This window comes from Manis javanica, chromosome 8 (genome assembly GCF_040802235.1).
Source record: "Manis javanica isolate MJ-LG chromosome 8, MJ_LKY, whole genome shotgun sequence".
Lineage (NCBI taxonomy): Eukaryota > Metazoa > Chordata > Mammalia > Pholidota > Manidae > Manis > Manis javanica.
The window spans coordinates 96,035,821-96,057,267 of NC_133163.1; positions in this window are offsets into that span (position 1 = coordinate 96,035,821).

Here is a 21,447-nt window from a genome sequence, read left to right on the forward strand (position 1 = left end):
TCCTCATATCGTATCTTAGTTCATTTTCTGGGTATCCAAGCTAGGCCTTGATCTTCTGCATAGAAACAAACAGACCCTTTGCCCACACTTTGACATGCCCTCTATACCACTATGCAGAACTCATTGGAGGTCAGCACACAGTAACTGCTTTTTTTTTTTTTTTAATTAAGAGAAAGGAATATTATCAGAAAAGAGTACCTCCATAGCTGATCATCTGACACCCTTTAAGTGATCAACATTAAGGATATTTAAAGCATGCGTTGATCTTTGATTTACCAATAGTTTTATCCTGTTAAGGAGTAATCCCCCTTTTCTTTCTTTCTTTCTTTCTCTTTCTTTCTTTCTTTCTTTCTTTCTTTCTTTCTTTCTTTCTTTCTTTCTTTCTTTCTTTCTTTCTTTCTTTCTTTCTTTCTTTCTTTCTTTCTTTCTTTCTTTCTTTCTTTCTTTCTTTCTTTCTTTCTTTCTTTCTTTTTTTCTTTTTTTTTTTCTTTCTTTCTTTCTTTCTTTCTTTCTTCTTTCTTTCTTTCTTTCTTTTTTCTTTCCTTCTTTCTTCTTTCTTCTTTCTTCTTTCTTTCTTTCTTTCTTTCTTTTTTAAATCTACACTTACATGAAGAATACTATGTTTACTATGCTCTCCCCTATATCAGGTCCCCCCTAACAACCACATTACGGTTACTGTCCATCAGCTTAGCAAAATGTTGTAGAGTCACTACTTGTCCTCTCTGTGTTGTACAGCCCACCCTCCCCTTTCTCCCTCCCCCCCCTGCATGCTAATCTTTATACCCCCCTTCTTCTTCCCCCCCCCTTATCCCTCCCTGCCCACCCATCCTCCCCAGTTCCTTTCCCTTTGGTACCTGTTAGTCCATTTTTGGGTTCTGTAATTCCGCTGCTGTTTTGTTCCTTCAGTTTTTCCTTTGTTCCTATACTCCTCAGATGAGTGAAATCATTTGGTATTTCTCTTTCTCTGCTTGGCTTATATCACTGAGCATAATACTCTCCAGCTCCATCCATGTTGCTTCAAATGGTTGGATTTTTCCACTTCTTATGGCTGAGTAGTATTCCATTGTGTATATGTACCACATCTTCTTTATCCATTCATCTACGGATGGACATTTAGGTTGCTTCCAATTCTTGGCTATTGTAAATAGTGCTGCAATAAACATAGGAGTGCATCTGTCTTTCTCAAACTTGATTGCTGCGTACTTAGGGTAAATTCCTAGGAGTGGAATTCCTGGGTCAAATGGTAGGTCTGTTTTGAGCATTTTGATGAAACTCCATACTGCTTTCCACAATGGTTGAACTAATTTACATTCCCACCAGCAGTGTAGGAGGGTTCCCCTTTCTCCACAGCCTCGCCAACATTTGTTGTTGTTTGTCTTTTGGATGGCAGCTATCCTTACTGGTGTGAGGTGATACCTCATTGTAGTTTTAATTTGCATTTCTCTGATAATTAGCGATGTGGAGCATCTTTTCATGTGTCTCTTGGCCATGTGTATTTCTTTTTTAGAGAACTGTCTGTTCAGTTCCTCTGCCCATTTTTTAATTGGGTTATTTGTTTTTTGTTTGTTGAGGCGTATGATCTCTTTATATATTCTGGACGTCAAGCCTTTATCGGATCTGTCATTTTCAAATATATTCTCCCATACTGTAGGGTTCCTTTTTGTTCTATTCATGGTGTCTTTCGCTGTACAGAAGCTTTTCAGCTTAATGTAGTCCCACTTGCTCATTTTTGCTGTTGTTTTCCTTGCCCGGGGAGATATGTTCAAGAAGAGATCACTCATGTTTATGTCTAAGAGGTTTTTGCCTATGTTTTTTTCCAAGAGTTTAATGGTTTCGTGACTTACATTCAGGTCTTTGATCCATTTTGAGTTTACCTTTGTATATGGGGTTAGACAATGGTCCAGTTTCATTCTCCTACATGTAGCTGTCCAGTTTTGCCAGCACCATCTGTTGAAGAGACTGTCATTTTGCCATTGTATGTCCATGGCTCCTTTATCAAATATTAATTGACCATATATGTTTGGGTTAATTTCTGGGGTCTCTAATCTGTTCCACTGGTCTGTGGCTCTGTTCTTGTGCCAGTACCAAATTGTCTTGATTACTATGGCTTTGTAGTAGAGCTTGAAGTTGGGGAGTGAGATCCCCCCTACTTTATTCTTCTTTTTCAGGATTGCTTTGGCTATTCGGGGTCTTTGGTGTTTCCATATGAATTTTTGAATTATTTGTTCCAATTCATTGAAGAATGTTGCTGGTAATTTGAGAGGGATTGCATTAAATCTGTATATTGCTTTGGGCAGGATGGCCCTTTTGACGATATTAATTCTTCCTAGCCATGAGCATGGGATGAGTTTCCATTTATTAGTGTCCCCTTTAATTTCTCTTAAGAGTGACTTGTAGTTTTCAGAGTATAAGTCTTTCACTTCTTTGGTTAGGTTTATTCCTAGGTATTTTATTCTTTTTGATGCAATGGTGAATGGAATTGTTTTCCTGATTTCTCTTTCTATTGATTCATTGTTAGTGTATAGGAAAGCTACAGATTTCTGTGTGTTAATTTTGTATACTGCAACTTTGCTGTATTCCGATATCAGTTCTAGTAGTTTTGGAGTGGAGTCTTTAGGGTTTTTTATGCACAGTATCATATCATCTGTAAATAGTGACAGTTTAACTTCTTCTTTACCAATCTGGATTCCTTGTATTTCTTTGTTTTGTCTGATTGCCGTGGCTAGGACCTCCAGTACTATGTTAAATAACAGTGGGGAGAGTGGGCATCCCTGTCTGGTTCCCGATCTCAGTGGAAATGCTTTCAGCTTCTCGCTGTTCAGTATAATGCTGGCTGTGGGTTTATCATATATGGCCTTTATTATGTTGAGGTACTTGCCCTCTATTCCCATTTTGCTGAGAGTTTTTATCATGAATGGATGTTGAATTTTGTCAAATGCTTTTTCCGCATCTATGGAGATGATCATGTGGTTTTTGTCTTTCTTTTTGTTGATGTGGTGGATGATGTTGATGGATTTTTGAATGTTGTACCATCCTTGCATCCCTGGGATGAACCCCACTTGGTCATGTTGTATGATCCTTTTGATATACTGTTGAATTCTGTTTGCTAATATTTTATTGAGTATTTTTGCATCTACATTCATCAGGGATATTGGTCTGTAATTTTCTTTTTTGGTGGGGTCTTTGCCTGGTTTTGGTATTAGGGTGATGTTGGCCTCATAGAATGAGTTTGGGAGTATTCCCTCTTCCTCTATTTTGTGGAACACTTTAAGGAGAATGGGTATTATGTCTTCTCTGTGTGTCTGATAAAATTCTGAGGTAAATCCGTCCGGCCCCGGGGTTTTGTTCTTGGGTAGTTTTTTGATTACTGTTTCAATTTCTTTGCTTGTAATTGGTTTGTTTAACTTTTGTGTTTCTTCCTTGGTCAGTCTTGGGAGGTTGTATTTTTCTAGGAAGTTGTCCATTTCTTCTAGGTTTTCCAGCTTGTTGGCATATAGGTTTTCATAGTAGTCTTTAATAATTCTTTGTATTTCTGTGGAGTCTGTCGTGATTTTTCCATTCTCATTTCTGATTATGTTGATTTGTGTTGACTCTCTTTTTCTCTTAATAAGTTGGGCTAGAGGCTTATCTATTTTGTTTATTTTCTCAAAGAACCAGCTCTTGGTTTCGTTGATTTTTGCTATTGTTTTATTCTTCTCAATTTTGTTTATTTCTTCTCTGATCTTTATTATGTCCCTCCTTCTGCTGACTTTAGGCCTCATTTGTTCTTCTTTTTCCAGTTTTAATAATTGTGATGTTAGACTATTCATTTGGGATTGTTCTTCCTTCTTCAAGTGTGCCTGGATTGCTATATACTTTCCTCTTAAGACTGCTTTCGCTGCATCCCACAGTAGTTGGGGCTTAGTGTTGTTGTTGTCATTTGTTTCTATATATTCCTTGATCTCTATTTTGATTTGTTCATTGATCGATTGATTATTTAGTAGCATGTCTTAAGCCTCTATGTGTTTGTGAGCCTTTTTGTTTTCTTTGTAGAATTTATTTCTACTTTCATACCTTTGTGGTCTGAAAAATTGGTTGGTAGAATTTCAATATTTTGGAATTTACTGAGGCTCTTTTTGTGAGCTAGTATGTGGTCTATTCTGGAGAATGTTCCATGTGCACTTGAGAAGAATGTATATCCTGTTGCTTTTGGATGTAGAGTTCTATAGATGTCTATTAGGTCCATCTGTTCTAGTGTGTTGTTCAGTGCCTGTGTGTCTTTACTTATTTTCTGCCCGGTGGATCTATCCTTTGGGGTGAGTGGTGTGTTGAAGTCTCCTACAATGAATGCATTGCAGTCTATTTCCCTCTTTAGTTCTGTTAGTATTTGCTTCACATATGCTGGTGCTCCTGTATTGGGTGCATATATATTTAGAATGGTTATATCCTCTTGTTGGACTGAGCCCTTTATCATTATGTAGTGGCCTTCTTTATCTCTTGTTACTTTCTTTGTTTTGAAGTCTATTTTGTCTGATATTAGTACTGCAACCCCTGCTTTCTTCTCACTGTTGTTTGCCTGAAATATGTTTTTCCATCCCTTGACTTTTAGTCTATGCTTATCTTTGGGTTTAAGGTGAGTTTCTTGTAAGCAGCATATAGATGGGTCTTGCTTTTTTATCCATTCTATTACTCTATGTCTTTTGATTGGTGCATTAAGTCCATTTACATTTAGGGTGACTATTGAGAAATATGTACTTATTGCCATTGTAGGCTTTAGATTCATGGTTACCAAAGGTTCAAGGTTAGCTTCTTTAGTATCTTACTGCCTAACTTAGCTCGCTTATTGAGCTGTTATATACACTGTCTGGAGATTCTTTTCTTCTCTCCCTTCTTATTCCTCATCCTCCATTCTTCATATGTTGTGTGTTTTGTTCTGTGCTCTTTTTAGGGGTGCTCACATCTAGAGCAGTCCCTGTAGGATGCCCTGTAGAGGTGGTTTGTGGGAAGCAAATTCCCTCAGCTTTTGCTTGTCTGGGAATTGTTTAATCCCGCCATCATATTTAAATGATAGTTGTGCTGGATACAGTATCCTTGGTTCAAGGCCCTTCTGTTTCATTGCATTAAGTATATCATGCCATTCTCTTCTGGCCTGTAGGGTTTCTGTCGAGAAGTCTGATGTTAGCCTGATGGGTTTTCCTTTATAGGTGACCTTTTTCTCTCTAGCTGCCTTTAAAACTCTTTCCTTGTCCTTGATCCTTGCCATTTTAATTACTATGTGTCTTGGTGTTGTCCTCCTTGGATCCTTTCTGTTGGGAGTTCTGTGTAATTCCATGGTCTGTTCGATTATTTCCTCCCCCAGTTTGGGGAAGTTTTCAGCAATTATTTCTTCAAAGAGACTTTCTATCCCTTTTCCTCTTTCTTCTTCTTCTGGTATCCCTATAATATGAATATTATTCCTTTAGGCTTGGTCACATATTTCTCTTAGTGTTGTTTCATTCCTGGAGATCCTTTTATCTCTCTCTATGTCAGCTTCTATACGTTCCTGTTCTCTGGCTTCTATTCCTTCAATGGCCTCTTGCATCTTATCCGTTCTGCTTATAAATCCTTCCAGGGATTGTTTCACTTCTGTGGTCTCCTTCCTGACCTCTGTGATCTCCTTCCGGACTTCATCCCACTGCTCTTGCATTTTTCTCTGCATCTCATCCCACTGCTCTTGCATTTTTCTCTGCATCTCATCCCATTGCTCTTGCATTTTTCTCTGCATCTCTGCCAGCATGTTCATGATTTTTATTTTGAATTCTTTTTCAGGAGGACTAGTTAGGTCTGTCTCCCTCTCAGGTGTTGTCTCTGTGATCTTTGTCTGCCTGTAGTTTTGCCTTTTCATGGTGATAGAGATAGTTTGCAGAGCTGGTACAAGTGACCGCTGGAAGAGCTTCCCTTCTTGTTGGTTTGTGGCCTTTTCCTGGGAGAATAGCGACCTCTAGTGGCTTGTGCTGGGCAGCTGTGCACAGACAGGGCTTCTGCTTCCTGCCCAGTTGCTTTGGGGTTTATCTCCGCTGTTGCTGTGGGCTTGGCCTGGCTGGGGCTGTTCCTCCAAAATGGTGGAGCCCCGTTGGAGGGGGAGCAGCGGGGGGGCTATTTATCTCCGTAAGGGGCCTCTGTGCTCCCTGCTGCCCAGGGGGTTAGAGTGCCCAGAGTTCCCCAGATTCCCTGCCTCTGGTCTAAGTGACCTGTCCTGCCCCTTTAAGACTTCAAAAAGCACTCTCCAAACCAAAACAACAACAGCAACAATGAGAGAGGGAACAGAAAGAAAAAAAAAAGAAAAAACACGCGATTTTTTTTTTTTTTTTTTGTCCTCTGGTGCCTGTCCCAGGCACCCGCTCACTGGTCCCGCTGCCCTGTCTCCCTAGCACCAGGGTCCCTGTCCTTTCAAGGCTTCCAAAAAGCACTCGCCAAAAAGAGAGAAAAAAAGGGGAAAAATGCGCGATTTCCTCCGTCCTCAGGTGCCGGTCTCAGGCACCCGCCCACCGGTTCCCACAGGGAAAAACGCGCCATATTCTTTGTCCTCAGGTGCCGGTCCCAGGCACCCGCTCACCAGTCGTGCCGCCCTGCCTCCCTAGCACCAGGGTCCCTGTCCCTTTAAGTCTTCCAAAAAGGGCTCGCCAGAAAGAGAAAAAAAAAAAAAGGGGAAAAACGTGTGATTTCTTCCGTCCTCTTGCGCCGTTCTTAGGTACCTGCTCACCGCTCCCGCAGGGAGAAATGCGGGATATTCTTTGTCCTCTGGCGCCAGTCCTAGGCACCTGCTCACCGGTCCCGCCACCCTGCCTCCCTAGCACCGGGGTCTCTGTCCCTTTAAGGCTTCCAAAAAGCACTCGCCAAAAAAAAACCGCTCCAGTTTCTTTCCACCCGCCGGGAGCCGGGGGGAGGGGCGCTCGGGTCCCGCTGGGCCGGGGTTTGTATCTTACCCCCTTCGCAAGGCGCTGGGTTCTTGCAGGTGTGGATGTGGTCTGGATGTTGTCCTGTGTCCTGTGGTCTCTATTTTAGGAAAATTTTTCTTTGTTATATTTTCATAGCTCTATGTGTTTTTGGGAGGAGATTTCCACTGCTCTACTCACGCTGCCATCCTGGCTTTGCTGACTTTCACTACTTTTAAGCAATATAGTTTTAGAAGTCCAAGTCAGTTCGATCAGACAAGATAAAGTAAAAGTGTCACTATTTGCAGATGACATGATACTATGTATAGAAATCCCAAGGACTCCATCAAAAAACTATTAGAACTAATAAATGAATACTGTAAAGTTTCAGGATATGAAATGTACAAAAATCAGTTGCATTTCTATATACTATTCACTATCAGAGAAATTAAGAAGACAGTCCCATTTACAACTTTATCAAATAGAATGAAATACTTAGGAATAAATTTAACCAAGGAGGTGAAAGACATGTACAATGTAAATTGTAAGATGCTGGGGAGAGAAATTGAAAATACAAATAAGTGGAAGAGTATTTCAATCTCATGAGTAGAAGAATAGTGTTAAAATGTTCTTACTACCCAAAACAAGGCACAGACTCAGTGTAATCCTATAAAAATTTCAATGTCATTTTTCACAGAAATAAAAGTAGAATCCTAAAATTTGTACAGGACCACAAAATACCTGAAATAGATAAAGTATTTTGAGAAAGAAGAACAAATCTGGAGGTATCATATTCTGATTTCATACTATCTTACAAAACCAGAGTAATCAGAATAAAGCACAGAGATAAATTCACACAAATATAGTCAACCAACTATATATAGGAACCAACTATATAGGAACCAACTATTATATGAGGGGGAAATGATAGTCTCTTCAGTAAATGGTGTTGGGACAATGAAACAAAACTGAAGAAACAAAACAGCAGCAGACTCACAGACTCCAAGAAGGGACTAGCGGTTACCAAAGGGGAGGGGTTTGGGAGTGGGGGAGGGAGGGAGGAAGGGAGAAGGTGATTGAGAGGTATTATGATTGGTACACATGGTGTGGGGGGGATCATGGGGAAGACAGCACAGAGAAGACAAGTAGTGACTCTGTGGCATCTTACTACACTGATGGGCAGTGACTGCAATGGGGCAAGGGAGGAGACTTGATAATATGGGTGAATGTAGTAAACACATTGTTTTCCATGTGAAACCTTCATAAGACTGTATTTCAATGTTATCTTTAAAAAAAAGATAAAAAGAAAACAAAAAAAAACCCCAACATATGATCTGTGAGTTGGATTTTGGACATAAAGGGCAAAATAAATAAATGGTGTTGGGAAAACTGGATAGGCATGTGCAAAAGAGTGAAACTAGATCACTATCTTACACCATACATAAAAATCAACTCACAATGGATTAAAGTCTTGAAAGTAAAACCTGAAATCATAAAATTCCTAGAAGAAACCAGGAGATAAGCTCCATGACATCGGTCTTGATGATTTTTTGGACTTGACCAAAGGCAAAGATAAACAAGATATTGAACTAAATCTTTTGTACAGCAAAGAAACCATCAACAAAATGAAAAGGCAACCTATGGAATGGGAGAAAATATTTGCAAATCATATATTTGATAAAGGATTAATATCCAAAATATATTAAAAAATTTATAATACTGAACACCAGAGTAGACATCTGGTAGCAACTCCACTTCTGGGTATTTTTCTGAAGGAAACAAAAATCACTAAAAGATATCTGCACTCCCATGTTCATCACAGCATTATTTACAATAACCAAGACATGAAACAACTGAAGTGTCAATTTTGGATCAATGGATCAGGAAAAGATGGTATAATATTCAATGGAATCTTTTTTTTTGTGGGTAGATATTTGATTTTCTTAATCTGTTTTTTAATATATATTTTTAAGGTATTATTGATATACACTCTTATGAAGGTTTCACATGAAAAAACTATGTGGTTACTACATTCACCCTTACTATCTAGTCCCCCCCATACCCCATTGCAGTCACTGTCCATTAGTGTAGTAAGATGCCACAGAGTCACTATAGGCCTTCTCTGTGCTACACTGTCTTCCCATTGATCCCCCACACACCACATGTGCCGATCTTAATACCACTGAATCCCCCCCTCCCTCCCTCCCCAACCACCCTCCCCCACACTCTTCCCCTTTGGTAACTGCTCCTACCTTCTTGGAGTCTGTGAATCTGTTGCTGTTTTGTTCCTTCAGTTTTGCTTTGTTGTTATATTCCACAAATGAGGGAAATAATTTGGTACTTGTCTCTCTCCACCTGGCTTATTTCACTGAGCAAAATACCCTCCAGCTCCATCCATGTTGTTGCAAATTGCAGAATTTGCTTCATCTTATGGCTGAGTAGTATTCCATTGTGTATATGTACCACATATTTATCTATTCATCTACTGATGGACACTTAGGTTATTTCCATATCTTAGCTACTGTAAATAGTGCTGCAATAAACATAGGGGTCCATATGTCTTTTTGAATCTGAGAGATTATGTTCTTTGGGTAAATTCCTAGGAGTGGAATTCCTGGGTTAAATGGTATTTCTATATTTAGTTTTTTAAAGAACCTCCATATTGCTTTCCACAATGGTTGAATTAGATTACATTCCCACCAGTAGTGTAGGAGGGTTCCCCCTTCTCTACATCCTTGCCAGCATTTATTGTTCTTAGTTTTTTTGATACTGGCCTTCTTAAATAGTGAGAGGGGATATCTCATTGTGGCTTTTCTTTACATTTCCATGATAATTAGTGATGTGGAGCATTTTTTCATGTGCCTGTTGGGCATCTACATTTATTCTTTGGAGAATTGTCTGTTCATATCCTCCACCCATTTTTTAATCAGGTTATTTGCTTTTTGAGTGTTGAGGCATGTGAGTTCTTTATATATTTTGGATGTTAACCCCTTGTCAGATATGTCATTTACAAATATATTCTCCCATATTGTAGGATGCCCTTTAGTTCTTTTGATGGTGCCCTTTGCTGTACAGAAGCTTTTAAGTTTGATGTAGTCATATCCCCATTGTATATCCATGGCTGCTTTATTGTATATTAATTGGCCATGTATACTTGGGATTATAGCTGGTCTCTCTAGTCTGTTGTATTGGTCTATGGGTCTGTTCTTGTGCCAGTACCAAATTGTCTTGATTGGTGGCTTTTTAATAGAGCTTGCAGTTGGGGAGCATAATCCCCCAGCTTTCTTCTTCCTTATCAGGATTACTTTGGCTATTTGGGGTCTTTTGTAGTTTCATATGAATTTTAGAACTATTTGTTCTAGTTCATTGAAGAATGCTGTTGGTATTTTGATATGGATTACATTGAATCTGTACATTGCTTTAGGCAGGATTGCCATTTTGACAATATTAATTCTTCCTATCCATGAGCATGGGATGCGTTTCCATTTATTGGCATCTTCTTTAATTTCTCTCATGAGTGTCTTGTAGTTTCCAGGGTATAGGTCTTTCACCTCCTTGGTTCAGTTTATTCCTAGGTATTTTATTCTGTTTGATGCAATTGTGAATGACATTGTTTTCCTGATTTCTCTTTCTGTTACTTCATCGTTAGTGTATAGGAATGCAACAGATTTCTGTGTATTAATTTTGTATCCTGCAACATTGCTGAATTCAGGTATTAGATATAACAGTTTTGGAGTGGATTCTTTAGGGTTTTTTATGTACAATATCATGTAATCTGTAAACAGTGACAGTTTAACTTCTTCTTTACCAATCTGGATGCCCTTTATTTCTTTGTGTTGTCTGATTGCTGTGGCAAGGACCTCCAGAAGTATGTTGAATAAAAGTGGAGAGAGTGGGCATCCTTGTCTTTTTTCCCATCTTAAAGGAAAGGCTTTCAGCTTCTCGCTGTTAAGTATGATGTTGGCTGTGGGTTTGTCATATATGGCTTTTATTATGTTGAGGTACTTGCTCTCTAATCCCATTTTGTTGAGAGTTTTTATTATGAATGAATGTTGAATTTCGTTGAATGCTTTTTCAGCATCTATGGAGATGATCATGTAGTTTTTGTCCTTCTTTTTTTGATATGGTGGATGATATTGATGGATTTTCTAATATTGTACCATTCTTGCATTCCTGGAATAAATCCTACTTGATCATGATGGATAATGTTTTTATTGTATTTTGAATTCAGTTTGCTAATATTTTGTTGAGTATTTTTGCATCCATGTTCATCAGGGATATTGGGCTGTAATTTTCTTTTTTTGTGGTGTCTTCATCTGGTTCTGGTATTAAGGTGATGCTGGCCTCATACAGTAAGTTTGGAAGTATTCTTCCTCTTCTACTTTTTGGAAAACTTTTAGGAGGATGGGTGTTAGATCTTCACTAAATGTTTGATAAAATTCAGCGGTGAAGCCATCTGGTCCAGAGATCTTTTTCTTAGGTATTTTGATTACCTATTCAATTTCTTTGCTAGCAATTGGCCTGTTCAGATTTTCTGTTTCTTCCTTGGTCAGCCTTGGAAGATTGTATATTTCTAGGAAGTTGTCCATTTCTTCTAGGTTATCCAATTTGTTAGCAGGTAATCTTTCATAGTATTCTCTAATAATTCTTAGTATTTCTGTGGTGTCTGTACTGCTTTTTCCTTTCTCATTTCTGATTCTGTTTATGTGTGTAGACTCTGTTTTTTTCTTGGTAAGTCTGGCTAGGGGCTTATCTATTTTGTTTATTTTCTTGAAGAACTAGCTCTTGGTTTCATTGATTCTTTCTATTGTTTTATTCTTCTCAATTTTATTTATTTCTGTTCTAATCTTTATTATGTCTCTCCTTCTACTGACTTTGGGCCTCATTTGTTCTTCTTTTTCTCATTTTGTTATTTGTGAATTTCAACTGTTCTTACGGGATTCTTTTTCTTTCTTGAGGTAAGACTGTATTACAATATATTTTGCTCTTAGCATGACCTTCACTGCATCCCACAGATTTTGCATTGTTGAATTACTGTTGTCATTTGTCTCCATATATTGCTTGATCTCTGTTTTTATTTGGTCATTGATCCATTGGTTATTTAGGAGCATGTTGTTAAGCCTCCATCTATTTGTAGGCTTTTTTATTTTCTTTGCATAATTTATTTCTAGTTTCTTACCCTTGTGGTCTGAATAATGATAAGCCTGTTAGTACAATTTCAATCTTTTTGAATTTACTGAGGCTCTTTTTGTGGCCTAGTATATGATATATTCTTGAAAATGTTCCATGTGCACTTGAGAAGAATGTGTATCCTGCTGTATTTTGGTGGAGAGTTCAGTAAATGTCTGTTAGGTCCATCTGTTCTAATGTGTTGTTCAGTGCCTCTGTCTCCTTTCTTACTTTCTGTCTGGTTAATCTGTCCTTTGGATTGAGTGGAGTATTGTTTATACTGGTATTTCCTGAAGATCACTTCTCAAACCTTTTGTGTTTCTGTCCTTGTCTCACAATCTGCCAAAGGGAAGCTTAACTAAAACAGTGGGCATCTGGAACCTATTTTCCCAATCTGGGCATGCCATGTCTTAATGTATAGGTAACAGAAATAATATGGAAAATGCATACTTGGCTTGGGGTCAGTATCCCTTTCCATTTCTATAAATGAAGATCCTGGTTCTATGAGAATTCATGTAATGAAAAGTTAATGGTAGTGAGACAGAGGTCATCATATCTGTCTTACTATGTAGGGCCCTTCTGGTTACAGGAGCTAGGGATAAAGTCATCTTATGCTTTGAGAATCCAGTTTGTTCTTCTCCTAATCACAGGAGAATACAATATTCTGGTTGTTTCTTTTTTCTATATATTTACACAGTTTTTGTACTCTACACCAGGGAGGAAGGCTGACTATTCTCGACCAAGTTTCATAGGAGGATTTCCCTGGCACAATGACTGATTTAAGAAGCAAGAATCAGTTCTCAGTCACCTGCACCTGAGCCATTGTTTATTCTTCCACCTCTGTGCAATTAAGTTCCAGGTCTTTAGGAAAAAATGCTCTAAGAAGTGTAGCCTCTTTCAGTTGGACTTCTCAGTTTACTGGGTTATGGTATTGGATTCAAAATTAGTTTGTTTTTCTGCCTGTTGCATGGTGTCTACACTGAGCCGTGTTTCTGCATTACATTTCTGGACCTCTGCTTTAGACTGTGGACTACTTACTATTCTACAATAAGTACTACTAGGTAAAGCCTAACACATCAGAAATTTAGCATGCTGTAGGGAAGATTGTCAAAACATTGCAATCTTCTTGTTGGTTAGTTTCAGAGTTCTCACTAGAGAATTGCAGTGCTTTGACAGTTGTACTCCCTGTAGTAATTCTTAGCTACTAGAGAACTCAACCTCTTTAGAAATTTAGAAATAAGAAGAACACATAGTGTTCTTGGTATCCCTCTTCATTGGAAATGCAGAGAAACTCACTTATAGCACTGCATGCCTAGAAGTTGTCTCATTTCCATCCTGGTCAGAGAAAATGTGAACTCTAATTGATTGCATTCCTGCTGCCATCATCAAGAAAAAACTTCTCAGGCAGTAAGATCAGTTGCACTGTGATCGTCTCTCCACCTGCCCACCTTGTCTTCAGGCTACCCTGAATGAGCCTTTGATACCACATACTAGGATACCAAGGCCTAAACAATGAGTCCCTTGAGCAGGAGGCCTAGACTTCCTGGTTTGGGGAAGAGCTTGGGTGATTTCTTTGTCATCCTCATATACGGACTCTTCATCTTCCCCATATTTATTCACTGTTCAAGCTTCTGGAGAAGGTGTCCCAATATTTCTTTAGAGACAAGAGGGAAATTTGGCTTTATGGAATTAGCATCTGGGCTCACCCCATTTTCCTTTGACTTTCTAGGCCAGTGTTAGAGGGTTGAGGCAGGTGGTCTCATTTCTTGCTGAAGGTGGAGACAAAACACTTTAGTATCTGGCTTTAAAAAACTATATATACGGTGGGATCTAAGATAACTATGTAGAAAGAGCCTGAACTCACCTCCTCCCATGTGCACATTGAATATATACCTACATATAGAGCAATTCCTCTTGAAGAACTGAGTTCTGAGAATATTCTGTACATAAAACATAAGCCACATAGCAGCAGGAGAGATGGAGACACTATAATGGGAACCCTGTCCCTGATGGAGATATCACTGAGGGACCCGTATACAGATTCACCTTCCCAGGGACCCAGAAAGAAAAGTTTAATGGGCAACTAGACTGTAAGTGAAGGAAGGCAATTTACTAACACTAGAGCATCTTCCAAACAGCAGGGGAACTGCTAAAAATCTCTCTGGGATCAGAGGTGATTGGAAGCACCATTGTTTATATTCCCTCTTCACCTTGATAGCACAGGTGGGAGCAGGGTATAGGCATGTTAGCCTGCTTGTCACCTCTGTGGTCCCTGGACCCCTAACCCACACCAGCTCCAGATGTTCTCCCAAGGTAGCTCCCACTGCCTGCAGCCAAATGTACCTGCCCAAGATCTGGCAGTTGCACTGGAGTTCCCCTTGCATGGTGCACATTGGAACACCCCAGATGCACACCTGCTTGACTACTAGCTATCCTGCCAAGGTATAAAATATAAAAAAGAACCAAAAAAGTTGAAGACTATAATAAATGCAATGAAAAATACACTAGAGGGAATCAATAGCAGATTAGAGGATGTGGAAGAACAGATCAATGATCTGGAAGACAGAGTAATGGAAAACACTTGAGCTGAATATCAAAAGAAGAAATTTTCAAAAATGAGGATAGGTTAAAGGACCTTTAGGATAACATTTAAATGTACTAACATTTGTATTATAGGAGTCCCAGAAGGAGAAGAGAGAAAGAAAGGGGCAGAAAAATTTAAAGAAAAAATAGTTGATAACTTCCTTAACCTATGGAAGGAAACAGACATCCAGGTCCAGGAGCACAGAAAGGTCTAAACAAGATGAACCCAAGGTTGTACACAACCAGGACACATAATAATTAAAATGTTAAAGATAATTTTAAAATCAGCAAGAGAAAACCAACTAGTTACATACAGGGAAAACCCCATAAGGCGATCAGCTGATTTTTCAGAAGAAAGTTTACAGGCCAGAATAGAGTGGCATGATATATTCAAGGTGTGACAGGAAAAAACCTACAGCCAAGAATAGTATTCAGAATTGAAAGAGAGATAAAGAGTTTTCCAGACAAACCAAAGTTAAAGGAGTTTACCAGCAGTAAACAGACTCAATAAGAAATATAACAAGGATTTATTTAAGAGGAAAAGAAAAACCCGTAACTAGAAGAAATTATGAAAGGAAAAAATTTCATTACTAGATGTTAACATCTATAGAGGTAGTAGATCACTTAAAAGCTAGTATAAAGAGCAAAAGATAAATGTAGTAAAATCAAAATGAAAGTTAGTAAATCACAAAATAAAAAGGTGTAAGTCTGACATTATATACCTAAAATGGGAGTTGGGGTAGTAAAAATGTAGTGCTGTTAGAATACATTTTAACTTAACTTATCACAAACTTAATATAGACTTGTATTTACTTAGGATGTCATATATGAACCTCATGGTAACCACAAACAAAAACCCTGTAATAATAAAAAAAAAAGAAAGGAATTAAAACATGACACTGAAGAAAGTTATTCACAAAGAGGGCAAGAGAAGTGGAACAGCGAACTATGTAAAACATCAGAACATAAATAGCAACATGACAATAAGTACTTATCTATAAATAATTACATTAGATGTAAAAGATCTAAGTTCTTCAATCAAAAGACATAAGGTGACTGAATGGATTAAAAAAACAAGACCCAAAAGCCTTTCTACAGGAGACTCAATCCCTCTAAAGACACACATAGACTGGAAATGAAGGGATGGAAAAAGATATTTCATGCAAATGTAAGTTAAAAAAATTGGAGTGCCAATACTTACATCAGACAAAACAGACTTTAAAATAAAAATGTAACAATTAGAAAAGGGCATTACATAATGAAAAAGGGTTTAATACTGCAAGATACAACAATTGTAAATATCTATGTACCCAACATAGGATCACCTAAGTATATAAAGCAAATATTAAGACATAAAGGGAGAAATTGATAGTAATCCAGTAAGAGTGGGGATTTTAACATCCCACATATATCAATGGAGAGACATCCATACAGAAAATGAATAAAGAAAGAGTAACTTTGAATGACACATTGGACTAGAAGGACTTAATATATAGAGAACATTCCATTCCAAAATAGCAGAATACACATTCTTTTCAAGTGCACATGGGACACTTTCCAAGATAGATTATGTATTTGGCCATAAAACAAGCCTCTAAAAATTTAAAGAGATTGAAATCATATCAAGTATCTTCTCTGGACAAACCAGAAATTATAAGAAAAAAATTTAGAAAAAATATGAACATGTGGAGGCCAAACAACATGCTACTAAATAAACAATGGGTCAAGAAAAAACAACCCTAATAGGAATTAAAAAATACTTGGAGAAAATGAAAATATAAACACAATGAAAGTAGAAACCAGCTGTAGGAGAGAAGTTTATAGTGATACATGCCTACCTAAAGGAATTAGAAAAAGAACAAAGTAGAAGGAAGGAAATAATAAAAATCAGTCTGGAAATAAATGAAATACAGAATAAACAATAGAAAAGACCAATGAAACTAAGAGCTGGTTCTTTGAAAAAATAAGTAAAATCAGTATACCATGAAATCACTCATGAAAGAAACAAGACTCAAAACCAGAAATGAAAAGTTACAACTGATACCACAGTAATTCAAAGGATTATAAAAGAATTCTATGAAAAACTGTTTGGACACATTGGACGACCTAGAAGAACTGGATAAATTCCTAGAAACATACAATCTTCCAAGACTGAACTAGAAGGAAACAGAAAATCTGAACAAAGAAACTACTAGAAAGGAAATTACTAGAAATCAAAAACTCACTAAATGAAAGCCCATACCAGATGGCTTCACAGGTGAATTCTACCAAACATTTACAGAAGAGTTACTACCTATGCTTCTCAAACTATTCCAAAAAATAGAAGAGCTGATGAAGGAATGTTTCCAATTTCATTATTTGAAGGCAGCCTACCCTTATACCAAAGCCAGACAAAGATACAACAACAACAAAAAGAAAACTACAGGCTAACATCCCAGATGAACATGGATGCAAAATCCTTAACAAAATATTAGTAAACTGAATTAAAAAATACATTCAAAGGATCAATCACCATGACCAAGTGGAATTCATTCAGGGATGCAAGAATAGTTTAATATCTGCAAATCAATGCAATGCAGTATATTAACAAATGATAAAACTACATGAGTACTTGAATAGACGCAGAAAAGGAATTTGAAGAAATTCAACATCCCTTCATAATAAAAACTGTCAACAAGATGGGTACAGAGGGAACACATCACAACGTAATAAGGCAATATATGACAAAGCCACAGTTAAGATTATCATATTCATGGTGAAAAATTGAAAGCTTTTTTTCTAAGATCAAAACTGAAAGCTTTTCCTCTAAGGAATTAGGCAAAGATGCCCACTATTACTACTCTTAATCCTAGTCACAGCAATCAAACAAGAAAAAGAAAAGGCATCCAAACTGGTAAAATGGAACTAAAACTGTCACTATTTGCATATGGCATGATACTATATGTAGAAAACCTTAAAGACTCTATCAAGAAAACTACTAGAAAATACATGAACTTAGTAAATTTGCAGGATACAAAAGTAACATACAGAAACCTGTTGGGTTTCTATATACTAAAAATGAACTAACAGAAATGGAAATTAAGAAGACAATCCCATTCACAATTGCATCCAAAAGAATAAAATACCTAGGAAAGAATTTAATGAAGGAGATGAAAACCTGTACTCTGAAAACTATAAGACACTGATGAAAGGAATTGAAGATGACACAAATAAATGGGAAGATATTCTATTTTCATGGATTGGAAGGATTAACATTATTAAAATGTCCATTCTACCAAAGCAGTCTACAGATGCAGTACAATCCATATCAAATTAGCAATGAGACATTTCACACTAGAGCAAATAACTGTAACTATAATAATCTGTTATTAGTTATATAATATTAAAAATATATTAAGTATAACATCAATACCTAAAATTTGAGGGGTAGGAGAAGTAAAAGTATAAAGTTCAGGAATTCTACTGAAGTAAACTTGTTACCAGTTTAAGATGGAGTATTATAATTTAAAAATATTTTATGTAAGTGGTAGGCATCAGGTATATATATCTATAGTGATTATACAAAGAGAACATGACAAATAAATCAAAACATACTGATAACCAAAGACACCAAAACACAAAAATAGTCAGCAGGGTACAAAACAAGAAATGATGGATCTACAAAACAGCCAGAAAACAATTAATGAAATGGCAATGGAAAATACTTACCTATCACTAATTACACATAAATGGATTGATTACCTAATCACAACATAGAGTTTCTGAATGGATAACAAAGCAAGATCTTGCAATACACTGCCTACAAGAGATGCATTTTAGCCTTAAACACACACATAGGCTGAAATTGAAGGAATGGAAAAAGATTTTTCTAGCAAATAGTATCCAAAAAGGCAGGAGAAACTCTTCTACTATTAGACAAAACAGACTAAAATGGTAAAGAGACAAAGGTCATTGTATAATACTATATAATACTAATACATCAAAAAGATGTAAATTTTTAAATATTTATGTACCCAACATCAGAGTACCCAAATATATGAAGCAAAAAGTAACAGAGCTAAAAGAGAAGAAAACAGCAATACATTAAATGTTTGGAACTTTAATGCCCCTTTTAACAATGAATAGATCAGATAGAGTATCAGTAAATAAACAGCAAATTTGAATATCACTATAGATCGAATGTACCTTACAGACATATAGAAAATTCTACCTGGCAATAGCAGCATACATATTCTTCTCAAGAATATATGGAACATTTTCTAGGATACACATACATTAGGCCACAAAACAAATACTAGCACATTTAATAAGAAGGAATTCATACCGACTAACTTCTCTGATCAATATGTTATGAAATAAGAAATCAATAGCAGGAGGAAAACTGGAAATTGGAGGAATACATAGACATTAATATTTTCCTGAACAATGAATTAAAGAAGAAATTAAAGGGGAAATAGAAAAGTACCTTGAGATAAACGTAAGTGGAAACAACATAAAAAACTTGCAGGATGCAGCAAAAGCTGTTCTAAGAGGGAATTTCATAGCAATAGATGTCTTCATGAAACAATCACGATCTCAAACAACCTATCTCTATATCTCAGGGAGCTAGAAAATGAAGAACAAATTGAGCATAATCTAGGGAGGAAATAATAAAGTTTAGGGTAGAAATAAATGAAATAGAGAATGGGAAGACAAATAAAACCCTAATGAATCTACGAGTTGGTTCTTTGAAAAGATAAAATTGACAAACACATTAAGCTAGACTAACTTAGGAAAAGAGACAAAAGACCCAAATCAACAAAATTACAATGAAAAAGGAGACATTACAACTAGTACCACAGAAATACTAAAAAAAAAAAACCCACATGGGGCTACTATCAATAACTATACACTAACAAACAGGACAGCCTAGAAGAAATTTAAAAAATCTTAAACACACAACCTATGAAGTCTGAAGCAGGAAAAAACAGAAACTCTGACCAGACCAATTGCTAGTAAGGAGACTGAATCAGTAATAAAAACAAAATCTCACAACAAAGAAAATTCCAGGATCAAATCACTCCACAGGTAAATTTTATCGAATATTTAAAGAATCAATGCCAATCCTTCTCCAACTCTTCCAAAAGATTGAAGATGTGATGAGAGTGTACACAAATATACTGCTTTTAGAATGTGTTCAAACAAGCACATAGCAACTTAAAATATGCATATGGGTTTATATTTGAGCCTCACAGTAACAAACCAAATACCTATGATACAGAAAAAATGAAGAGAAAAGAACTAAACATAACACTAAACAAAGTCATCAATCACAAGGGAAAAGAGCAAGAGAACAGACTACAAAAATAACCAGAAAACAATGAACAAAATGACAATAAGTATGTACTTGTCAATAATTACATCAAATGTAAAAAGTCTAAATGCTTAAATCAAAAGACATAGGGTGACTGAATTAATTATAAGAAGCCTCAACTATGTGCTGCCTACAAGCAACTCACATCAGACCTAAAGACATATACAGACTGAAGATGAAGAGATGGAAAAAGATATTCCACACAAATGGAAATGAAAAGAAAGCTGGGATAGCAATACTTACACAGAAAAAAAAATAGACTTTAAAACATAGATTGTAATAAGATACAAAGAAGGGATTTATTTCATGATAAAGGACTCAATACAATGAGAGGATATAACAATTGTAATTATTTATTTGCAGTCAACATAGGCACACCTAAATATATAAAGTAAATATTAACAGATCTAATGGGAGAAACTGACAGCAATACAATAAGAGTATGGGACTTTAATACCTCTTTACATCAATGGATAGATCATCCAGAGAGAAAATCAATAAGGAAAAAGCAGCCTTAAATGACATATTAGAACATATGTACTTAACAGATATATACAGAACATGCCATCAAAAAAATAACAAAATACACATATATGACAAACTCACAGCTAACACATATTTAATAGTGAAAAGTTGGGAGCTTTTTCTCCAAGATCATGAATAAGACAAGAATTACACTATCACTGCTTTATTTAACAGAGTACTAGAAGTCCTAGCCACAGCAATCAAACTGGAAAAGAAAGAGACAGTGAGCTTTTTGACATGGGTTTTAGCAATATTGTTTTGATCTGTATCCCCAGAGAAGGGCAACAAAAGAAAAGATGAACAGGTGGGACTATATCAAGCTAAAAATCTTTTGAGCAATGAAGAAATCCATCAAAAAATGAAAATTTTTTCAATGAATGGGAGAATATATTTGCAAATAATGTATCTGACTAGGGGCTAATATCCAAAATATATAAAAAATTCATACAACTCAACACCAAAAAGTAATAATCTGATTAAAAAATAGGTAGAAGACCTGAACAGACATTTTTCCAAAGATGACATACAGGTGACCAACAGATGCATTAAAAGATGGTTACTAGTCATCAGGGAAATACAAATCAAAACCAGAATGAGATATTACATTCACACCTGTCGGAATGGCTAATTTGAAATTCATAAGTAATAACAAATGTTGGTGAGGGTGTGAAGAAAAGGAAATTTTCATACACTGTTGGTGGGATTGTAAACTATGGGTACAGCAATTATGAAAAACAGTATGGAGATCTATCAAAAAATTAAGAATATAATAACCTTATGACCCAGCTTTCTCACTATAGGGTATTTGATGAAAATTTAGACACTAAGTTGAAAACATATATGCACCTCTGTGTTCATTGCAACATTACTTACAATAGCTAAGATATGGAAGCAACCTAAGTGTCTATGAATTAGATGAATGGA